The sequence below is a fragment of the Equus przewalskii genome, chromosome 18 (assembly GCF_037783145.1).
Source record: "Equus przewalskii isolate Varuska chromosome 18, EquPr2, whole genome shotgun sequence".
NCBI lineage: Eukaryota > Metazoa > Chordata > Mammalia > Perissodactyla > Equidae > Equus > Equus przewalskii.
In genome coordinates this window covers 13,762,189-13,773,378 of record NC_091848.1, presented here as the reverse complement: position 1 = coordinate 13,773,378, position 11,190 = coordinate 13,762,189, and the positions used below count along the sequence as shown (strand labels likewise).

The 11,190-nt window shown below is 41.1% G+C and overlaps 1 long non-coding RNA gene across 1 annotated transcript; it reads right to left on the bottom strand.

Moving 5' to 3' along the window:
* Nucleotides 1–1,664: 1,664 nt before the first annotated feature.
* LOC139076991 (uncharacterized) lies at nucleotides 1,665–2,663 on the bottom strand. The gene is made up of 2 exons (XR_011529079.1): nucleotides 2,512–2,663; nucleotides 1,665–1,815 (listed from the first exon to the last, which is right to left on the bottom strand). It is a non-coding gene; the product is annotated as an uncharacterized lncRNA (long non-coding RNA).
* Nucleotides 2,664–11,190: the final 8,527 nt, after the last annotated feature.

Sequence of the window (11,190 nt, the reverse complement as noted above, 5' to 3'; positions counted from 1 at the left end):
TCTCAGATAATTTGCATATATCCAATGAGAGTGATCTACTGTTCTATGGAGGTTTTCAAGATTGCATGACAGCACCGTGGAAGAATCTCATATGGGGAAAGGGGATTTTTTTTCCCTTTCCCTAAGCCCCATTTTAAATAGTTTCCTTCCCACAAGCTGATGTGTCCACATTCAAAGAGTTATTAGTAACGCAGCCTATTTTCCTGCCTTGGCCTCTGTCACTAGTCCAGTAATATCAGCAGCCACACAAAACTGGAAACCGCCTGTTTAAAGCAAAGGTGGCTTATTCCTTCCGGTCTGTAAAGCAGAATTTTTTGACTCATGATGGAGAACCTTAACCATTTAGTCCTCCCAGGCAAGGGCATAGCAAAATGTCTGCTCGTTTCTTTGTGAGCGCGAGGGCAAGAAATAACCCACATGTTTCTTGCTATCTAAGCATACTTTTTAACGCATTATACGTGGGATTCCAGTTAACCCGAAGCACTTGGCATTGCACTCTTCATGTAACACATTCGTTTGGGATCCTCAGAATTGTGCATGTTTTGCCGAGAGCCTCTTGCTTAAGTTCCGGGGAGCAACACTGTGCTGGACCTCACTGGTCCTGCATCTGGTGCCACAGCGACCGGAACTCAACTCTTGAAAGAATGCCCAACAGCCACCTTAAATCCTTTCAGAACAGAGTGGGATATAAAGAAGAAAGCAAATGTAAGTAAGTAAATAAATGGCCAGAGTGCCTAATCCTGGGTGGGCATGCTCAAATAATATTAAAATTAATTCAGACAGTATACTGATAAATTTAAAGTCCCTGCTCATGTAATCGTCAGGTCCAGGAATAGACATCTTATTGCTGCATTAAGTGACACATAAACATGTGTTGATTGAGGAGCTGAGGATTGAGAGGCACCTACAGGACTTCCAGACACCAACCATTGTGCTGTGTGTCCTTGAACATGTCATTTAGCCTCTCTGAATATCATATGTTTGTAAAATTAAGGTATTTAACACTGCTACGTCTAAAGTGGTATGTCCAAAATTTTTATTCTGTACTTCTCCTTTCTCAAAAGGATGGACTTTATGTAGACTTATAGTCAAAAGCGTCTAATAAACGTGTTGAATGAATCAATAACACGAGGCATTCTTTTTGAGTGCTCAAGGTATGTTAGACTTTCTGCTATGAGCTTTACATGTATACTATCATTGAATTCTCTTAGAGGGTCTGGGAATCGTTGAGCTGTCAGGGGCGTATAGATCTTGGGACATTTGATGAAAAGTTAGCCTAAAGTCTTTCTAACTATTCAACTGTTTGTCATGAGTGCCAAAGGCAAGCTTCAGAGAGGCCAGGAGGGAGGGCCACACTCTCCCTGCAGGAGACCCTTCTCACTGTGGTCAGAATTCAACGTTTTAATTATGCCTTGAAGATTGAGTCACTTTGGTAATGGCAATGAAGAAAGGCTGAGAAAACATGTCCTTAATTGGGGTAATATGAAATTAGAGCTTAATGAAACACTGCACAGGGAACAAGAGGAATTTAAACAAAACAGTCACTCACTGCCAATTTATATTTCAGATTTTAAAATTCTATAACTACAGTGACATACTTCCAGTTTTTACATCATAACATATAAATCAGAAAACACAAAGTTAACAATCAAAACAGGCCAAAATGTATGATCATTTCAATTTTTATTTTATAAGAACACCAAGGGAAAAAGTTTAAAGATCAAAATTTTTTTGCAAATGTTTCAAAATAATGGCCACAAATATAAACAATTTAAGAGGAACATTGCTTCAAACTTATCGTCCATTCTTTTGACCCTAGGAAGAAAAAAAAAATAAAGTAGTGTTTATTTCTACAATTTATCAAAGAAAATAGAGTGTCACTTCTGACATTTAATTTTGCCTTTTTTATGTCCCAGGAACCCAGTGAAGGATGACTCAAGTAGCAGAATCATGCTCCCACTTCAGGATTTAAGAGGAATCACCAGAAAGAACAAAATTGGTGATACTGGTGGAGGGGGATGGCAGAGAGATATAAAAAAGAAATATATGTATAATAAAATATCTGGAATAAGCATAAAACAGTCAGGAAGAACCATTACTTTTGTGGGCAGGGGCTGGCTAAGGAAGTGGGAAATCTCTCTGTTGAATCTTTCTTTTGGTCGTTTGCTGTTTGTTTTGTCTGGTTTTGCTTGGGGGCTTTTCAAAAATTAACAGAAAGTTAAAGGGCACTTTCTGAAATCTTTGATGAAGAGTCAAGAATTTAAATTCGATTAGAAGTGAGGGGAAAGTAGCAACTTTTCATGAGCACCTGTCAAGGGCCGTGCCCAGTTGAAGGCTCTTAATAGTAATTATGTCACTTCATTTTGCAACATGTGAGGTAGGCGTTATCTCCATTTTGTAAAGGAGGAACCTTGGGCTCAGAGAGGCTCAATATTGATTTACTCAAGGCTGCTCAAATGGTAGGTGATAAAGGAAACAATTACACCTCAAACTGTCTCACTTCAAAAGTACCTGGGCACATCTGGTTCTCCATATGTCAAAAATAATGCTGAAAACAATTCTTCAATAAACCACTGCTCGTTGGTATGGAAATTCAAATTTACTTTCTCTCTGTATTCCTTCCTGGAGATTCTTCTTGGATTCCATGACCATAGTAAATTCCCCTACAACATGTGAATTGTTTTTAAACTTGAAATACTCCTGCTGTAGGGTTTAGGTAAGATTTTAGCTATGGCTAGGAAGACTAAAAATAACATCCTCAGCAGCTACTCTGCTGCTCTTCTAACTCCCAAACTCCCAGTCCCACCTCTCCTGCTCACCTCAGATAGTCCCTGTTCTCGAGGAACTCACACATTCTTGGGGAGGAGCTGAATACACATGGGTGCCATGCAGAGGAGCTTGGCTGTACCCTTAGTGTGAAGGGGAGCCGCAGAAGAATTTAAAGCAGGAGAGAAATAAGAGCAGATTTGAATATTAAAGAGCTCATTCTAGAGCTTGCTTGGAGGACATTTCTTAAGAAAGACAAGGCTGGGAGCAAAGGAGTCTGAGTAAGAGAAAATGGAGGGGCTGAACCAGGATCATCACAGTTGGCACAGAGAAAGGGGACACAGTGGAGAAATATTTAAGAGGTAGCATTGTCAGGATATAGTGATCAACTCAGGTGCAAGGAGTCAAGGATGACTCCAAGTCTCAAGTTTGTCCTGAGTGTCATGAGTGCTGGCAAATGAGCTGAAGATACAGGAAGAAGAGCAGGTGTTGAGGACAAGGAGATGACCAGCTTCATGATGACCGTCTTGAGTTTGATGTGTCTGAGGGACATCCAGAAGAATAGATGTAGAGCTCATTAGGGAAGGAGAGAAGACTGGGCTACAGATATGGAGGTGAGAGGCATCAGCCCCAAAGTGGTAAGTGAGGTCACCAGTCTTTAAGGGTTGAGCAGAGCAAAGGAGCCTTCAGAGGAGACTGAGGGGGAGAAGCCATGGAAAGGAAGAGAACCAAAGTGACTGGTGCATGGAAGTCAGAGGGGAGAGGATTTCATGGAGAAAGTGGTCAAAAGTTTCAAAGGCTGTAGAGAGGTCAAGGAAGATGTGGATTGAAAACAATCCATTTGGCTTGGCTATTTACAGGTCCTTCATGGGCAATCTGTGCCGTGGGAGATTCAGTAGAAGAAAAGAAGAGACAAGTTGTTAAATAAACATAGTCTAGATTAAAACTGTTTTATAGCCCATGGCCTTCAGCACTTGAGTTTATTATGAACTCAAAAGAAGACATCATTTATATTTAATAAATGACCAGCTTAAGCCATGGAGTGTCCAGTGGCAAGTTTCAGTACCCCATTGGTCAGAATCTCAGGCAGAAGTCATCTGATTTCTTCTATTATGTTCTTACAATGGCTTTTTATTAACGATGAGATTTGAAACTGAATATTTACCCTAAGTGACAAGAACTGGACTCACACATTAAATCCAGTCACTGTGTCTTGTTTCTCATGGTCAAGAAATCCCTTTGCATCTTCCAGGCTCCTCTCTTGTTCCACATACTAACTGTTACTAAAGTCCTGTTGATTCTACCTCCTAAATATCTTTCAAATGTTTCACCTCTTCTCCCTGCTCACTATCACCCTAATTCAGATCTTGTTTTCCTCCTCTGGGCTCTTGGTCCTCCTGGTGCCAGTCTCATTTCCCCTCAGTCCCTATAAGTCAACAGAGGACCAGAATGTGTCTTGCTCATCATTCTGTCGCTACCCTTTAGCCTTTAGCATGAAGCTGGCACATAATGTACACTCAATGAATGTTGAGGAGCAAGTATAAATAAGGACTATTGTACTTAGGGCTTTGGTTCCTACTCCTTGACACGTGACAAGAGAAAAGCCATATAGGAGTGAACAGAAGATACTCCTCTTATCAAATAGGTACTACTTACCATTCAGCACCTCGTAATTCTATTGCCTTAACTAGCAGCATTCCTTTTCATCCATGACACTAGGTTAATTATATGATGTAAGAGAAGAAAAACATTTTAAAATAATCTTTTTGCAAATAAACTAGTTATAAGTTCTTTATTTATTCAATAATATAATGGTAAGTTTTTTAAGACGGCCAGCAAGATAATTCTGGTGGGTTTGATATGACAGATTGAATATTGAACAAAGATAGGCGTTTTTCTAAAGTGGTTAAAATAATTTGTGAATCTGTGACAACTTTCCTACTGTCATGTGTGAGTACTATTGCTGGCATATGTTATTTCTTGAGCTAGAGTGGTAAGGCTGTGTGGTGTACCCCAGCAACACATCTGTGTGGTGTAGGACAGGTAAAGAGCCAGCCATTGCTGCTGACATTCCTCGTTTCTGATTGTTAATCTTCTCAAATGGAATCAAGTTCTGTTTCAAAATCACAGACTGACAAAGCTCTGGAAAGGTCTTTGGAGGCTGGCTGGCCAAGCCCTGTGGTCTTAGAGATGAGGAAACTCAAGTGCACAACTACTGATGTGTGCAGGGTTGAACTGCTGCCTTGTCCACAGTCCCTGCTGGCTCTTAGGGCTGGCCTGGGAGGGAAGTGTCATTGTGTCCTTCCACCCTCTCCAACCCTCATTGTGTTCCACCCTAATTACATCCTCTGTTTCTCTCCCTTCTTTCCTAAGGGAAGTGAACTCAGGCATCCAATAATAGCCATCAAGTATTCTCTTCTTACATTAATAAAATTTAAAGTAAACAACCAACATTGTTACTTTCCTAAGAGGTTTTGTACTCACATATTAACACCATTATAATCATTCTGAAATAGTCATTTTCAACAAAGAAAACTGAACTTATGTGATTATAGAGAATGGAGTCTTCTGATTTCTATTCAAATTTCTGCCCTTTTATAAAACAAAAATGTCTTTGTTTTAAATATAATGTTTAAAATTTGTTTTAAAATATATTTATAATAGTAACATTTTGGATTAGGAGGAAGGAGCGGGGGGCTGGCCCCGTGGCCAAGTGGTTCAGCTCGTGTGCTCCACTTCGGCGGCCCAGGGTTTTGCCAGTTCAGATCCTGGGTGTGGACATGGCACCACTCATCAGGCCATGCTGAGGTGGCGTCCCACATAGCACAACCAGAGGCACTTACAACTAGAATGTACAGCTACGCACCGGGGGGGCTTTGGGGAGAAGAAGAAGAAAAAGGAGGAGGAGGAGGAGGAGGAGGGGGAGGGGGAGGAAGAAGAAAAGATTGGCAACAGATGTTAGCTCAGGTGTCAATCTTAAAAAAAAAGAAAAAAGAAAAAAAGAGGAAGGAGCAAAGAAAAAAATTTACTAGGATTTTTCATATTAAAAGACTAAATTGACTGCATGTCAAAAGGAAAATATGTTGACAATAATTTACAAAGCAAAAGTTGATAAAAAGCAGTTCTCAAGTAACTAACCCCTCCCCACCTATTGCCCCCTCTCTGACAAAATATCAAGTTGATTTTAATACATTGCAATAGACACTTAAGTCCCACCTCTTCTTTTAGGAAGTTGCCCATCACCTTTGGTGTGGTCTCATTGATTAAATGAAATGGAAATATCCCGGAAAAAATATCTTCCATTTCTAACATATGAGTTACTTTTTGTCTGTGAGAAACATAAGAAAGATTGTGCACGAAAAGCATGACTATGCAAGGTCGCTGGGAGGACGTAGGACTGGACATACACCCTTAAGGAGGTGTGGCCCGGTGGCAAGGTGCCTGGGTGCCAAATCCCTGGAGACCTGGGAGTGGATCCTGATTCCACGTGGCCATCCCAACTTCCTTATCTATGAAATGGAAATAACGAGATTCGAAGCGTCGTGAGGAATAAGGAGGGAAAAGCTCCTGACCAATAGGAGCTGCCCAATAAATAGCACCCACAATAATTCTTCTATTATCCAGCTTAATGGACTGATAGTATTTTTCCAGAAAAATAATGAGATAACAGGCATGGTAATGCCCTGAATTGTGATTATGTTTCTAGATTCTGATTTTTCACTGATCAATTTGAGGAGACCACATAATGAAATCTGTGAGGAAGAAATACTGTGGATTCTTACAGTTGCGTGGTTCTGCTTGAGTCCTAACTGAGTTCAGCCCAAGGGGATTTAGCTCCCCGAAGTACCAGAAAAATCTTACTATAGCCTAACGTGAGGCCTCAAACCTTTAGGATGAGAGTCACAGATAAATTTGTTTCAAAACACACTTATATTAAGACCAGCCCCATAGTGTCGTGGTTAAGTTCTGCGCACTCCGCTTTGGCAGCCTGGGTTCAAATCCTGGGCATGGACCTACGCCAATCCTCAGCCATACGGTGTTGGCAACCCCCATACAAAATTGAGGCAGATTGGCACAAATATTAGCTCAGGGCGAATCTTCCTCAAGCAAAAAAAAAAGTGGGGGGAGACCACACTTATATTGCTAATGAGGCAGCGGGGAACATTTGCAGCCAGTATGTTGCTGCCAATTTGTCCTCCATTTGGAGGAAGAGGGTCCCCCACTGATGAATATTCTGTCCCCATGTGTTTTCGAACTTCATTTGAAAGGTTCACCTGCATCTTTTATGGGAAGCAAATAGTTCTCGATTCACTGAAAAAAAAACAAAACCACTGTATCACATGAAAAGGGGGAAAATATTTTCTTTCCCCCTTTCATTAAAAAAAACCCCAAACATAACAATGAATAATGAAAGGAAAACAAATGGAGCCATTCCATTCTATGGAGGAGGAGCAGAGTAGCTGCAGGGGACAGCTGCAGCACGTCTGGCGTCCCAATTCTTTCCTTTCCCATCACTTTATTACTTACTGGACCAAGAATGTAGACAATTCCAGCTATGGTTGTTTTGCATTTTAGTTTCTTGACTTAATTCTGTGTTGCGCTCGTTTGCCCCCTGCACTGAGTCCTAAGCTGACAAGGTCACTTCAGTGAGTTGCATGGAGCCACACGAGCAAGGGGCTTATTCCTTTCTTAGTTCCACCCCCTCCCATGAGGCCTTTGAAATTTGGAAGGGCTCACTACCTTAGTCAGCTTGGGCTGCTATAACAGACTACCCTAGACAGGGTGGCTTAAACAACAAGTATTTATCTCTCATAGTTCTGGAGGCTGGGAGTCCAAGATCAAGGTGCTGGCAGATTCAGTGTCTGGCGCGAGCTCTCTTCCTAGCTTGTAGATGGCCACCTTCTTGCTATATCCTCACATGGTGGAGAGAGAGAGAGCTCCAGTCTCTTCATCTTCTTATAAGGGCACTAATCTCATCCTGGGGGCTCTACCTTTCTGACCACATCTAAACCTGATTACCTCCCAGAGGCCCCACTTCTTAATACTATCACAGTGGGGGCTAAGGTCTTCAACACGAATTTGAGGGGACACAAACATTCAATCGGTAGCACTCATATATGATGCATTTGTGAGTGTTTATCAAAATCATTGAACATTTTGTGCCTTTTTCAAACATTTCTCGCTGTGGTTTTGGTTGGGTACAATTGACTGCAGGCTCATACAGCATCACTGTGTGACCTTAGACAAGATGTTATCAAGTGTTTGTGTACCCCCCGCCCCGCCCCAAATCCATATATTGAAGCCCTAATCCCACTGCGATGGTATTTGGAGGTGAATCATTTGGGAGTTTAAGTTTACATGAGGTCGTGAGGGTAGGGCCCCCATGATGGGATTAGTGCCCTTATGAGAAGAGGAGAGAGAGATCCCCCTCTCTCTGGGAGCAGGCGTTTGAGTACATAGTGAGAAAGGAAAGGCCATGCACAGCCAGGAAAGGAGGCCTCACCAAAAATCAACCATGCTGGCACCTTGATGTCGGACGTCCAGCCTCCAGAACTGGGAGAGAGAACTGTGTGGTGGTTAAGCGATCCAGTCTATGGTATCTTGTTCTAGTGGCTCAAGCTGACTGGGACACAAAATGCTTTCAACTCTACTAAGACGAAAAGGCACAGGGAGGAAAGAAATAATGAATGTGGTGATTCCCAAGGGAATGCTTGATTCGTTTCTGAAAACACATTTTTGAGCTTACAGAGAAAACTCTTAAAAGTGAGTATTTTCCATCAAAATGTTGACTGTTACATATGAATCTGAAAAAAATTGATTTTCTTATACAACTACAATTTCTGTAGGATCTTTCTTCAAACTGTCACTTTTTTCTTTTTACAAATTTTCATAGTTCTTGAGTTTCCTGCTATGTACTATATTTACCTAAGAGAATTTTAATTTTTAGGCAGACACTTAAAAGTGAAGCGTTTAAAAGCATTTTTGGTGTTTTGTTTATATGTGAAAGAAGTGTGAATCAGCAGCATATTTTACAATATTTACTATAGTTTTAAATAAAATTCTTAAAATATTCCTCATCTCCTTCAGCACATAGGGAATCTAACAACATAACCATGTGGAAGTTCATCAAATGGAGAATCACTGTGTAGAATTCTGTATCCCAACAAATGATCCAACTTTCCTTCTAAGAAAGTTGTGTGTTTTCTAGAATTTTGATAAATAATACATTTATCTCACTGCTGGAGATTGTCTCTAATATAGCGGAGATTTTCTACACGGTAACAGTGGTTTACTCAGGCCTCATGTATTCCTCGTGGGCTGGGGGCAGTGGTGTTTTATAAAGGCAAAACATCATATCCCATTATGTCAGCCACTCATCCTTAGTCACCATTAAGTGGTGTCAAGTCATCCAAAAACGCTCACTAAAGCCATCCTGCTTATTAAATTTGTCTAGAACACTTGCCCAAGCCAGTGCTGTATTTTATGCAGATGGGAAAACTGAGATTCTGTCCAGAAGGGACACTAAGAAAATCTTGTGCTAGGAAGAGAATTTTCAGCAGCATCTCTTGAGTCCATGTGTTAAAAATGCACATTCCTTGCCTCCCACCCCAGAGTTTCTGACATAGCAGGAATGGTCTTAAATTGGATCCAGAAGTCTGGTTTAACAAGAATCCTGGGTGATTCTGATATCATTGGTCTACTTTGAGAGATATGCTGTAGTTGTGTTGGGTCCTGTACTTGGCTTTGAAATTGCATACCAAGACACTGATTCTGAGCAAGGTGAGCAAAGGCAGTTTTGAAGTTGGAGAACTTTGCTATGTTTTCAGTTAAATTTCTCTCTCCCCAGGCATTTTAGGTGGCCTCACTGTTGGGTCTTCATGGGGCTGGCTTACCAAGTTCTGCATGTATTTTTTCATTTTCTTCTTCCCGCCCCTATCCTACTCTAAGCCCAGATTTGATGGGTGTGATACCTAAGATGACAGCAGGCAACTGATTAACCATCCGTGCTAAAGGGTTATGGCTCCCAGCATTTCAATGTCTGCTTCTCCTAGGCATGTGATCCTTTTAACAAAGAGCTCTAGGAAGTTGGGATGCTCACCACAAGAGCAAAATCTCAAATATTAAACTTCTAGATGCCCTGGCAATATAGTGGGGGAGGTAATTTTCATCTGCCTGTCTCAACTCTCGGCGAGCCTCCTTGTAAAGTCAACTCTGTTTCTAAGAATGAATGTACAGGATTTCCTTTGCAGACTTATGTAGAAGTTGAAGAGGACAAGATTGACCACAAAAGGCATTGAGAATGCCAAATTCTTGTCTTCCGGCTTTACTGGCTGGTGTTGATAGGATCAAACTGGAAAAAAAAATTGGCTAGCATTACACAAATTCACTTGACCCTAAAATAATACTGATTTGAATCATAAAGCCTGTATAAGAGTTTGCAGGGGGAAATATCTCTTTCCAGAGGGAGGCTCTTCAACCCACAAAGGAGTGACCCAATGTCAGCCATAGTAATTCGGAATCAGAAATCACTTGTGTTCTTCCCCCAGTGACCCTGTTATAATCCTCCTAGAGGCAGGAGCCATACATCTTAATGGTCAGCAGAGGAAGAGAGGCTGCAAGGTGGAGGAGGAGGAGGTCTGGGATAAATCTGGCCTGATTAAGAGAATGTGGCTTCTGAATCCGGCCCTACTACTCACTAGCTGTGCGATCTTGGGCAAGTTACATAAACTCTTTAGCCTCAGTTTACTATCTGTAAAATGGGAAAATACACTGACACATAGTAAACTTTCAGTTCCTATTTCTATTATTATCATATCATTAATATTACTGATCGTCCTGGAAAATATTAGAAAGTTAAATTTGATGTTGGCCTACAACAGCTTCTCTGCTGGGATAGGAGTAGAAAGAGTGGGCGAATTTCTTCTATGTCTTTTCTAGCCAAAGAGCATGTGTATCTTTCTGAGTTCATGGGATAGAAGCTAAATTAAGGTATCCATATTTGACTAATATTAAAAATATTAGTGGGGCTGGCTGGTGGCATAGTGGTTAAGCTCATGCGTTCTGTTTTGGTGGCGCAGGGTTCACTGGTTTGGATCCTGGGCGAAGACCTACACACCACTCATCAAGCCACGCTGTGGTGGAGTCTGACATAGAAGAAATAGAAGGACTTACAACTAGGATATACAACTATACACTATGGCTTTGGGGAGGAAAAAAAAAAGAGGAAGATTGGCAACTGATGTTAGCTCAGGGCCAATCTTCCTCACACACATACAAAAAAATTAAAGATGCTGCTTTCAGTTTCCACAAAGATCTCATAGCATTTGTCTCTATTAGTAGTTTTTTAAATTGTGGGTTGAGATAAAAATTGGCTGCTGCTACCTACAGTTATACCTTCAGTTATCACATCAACATATTTCCATT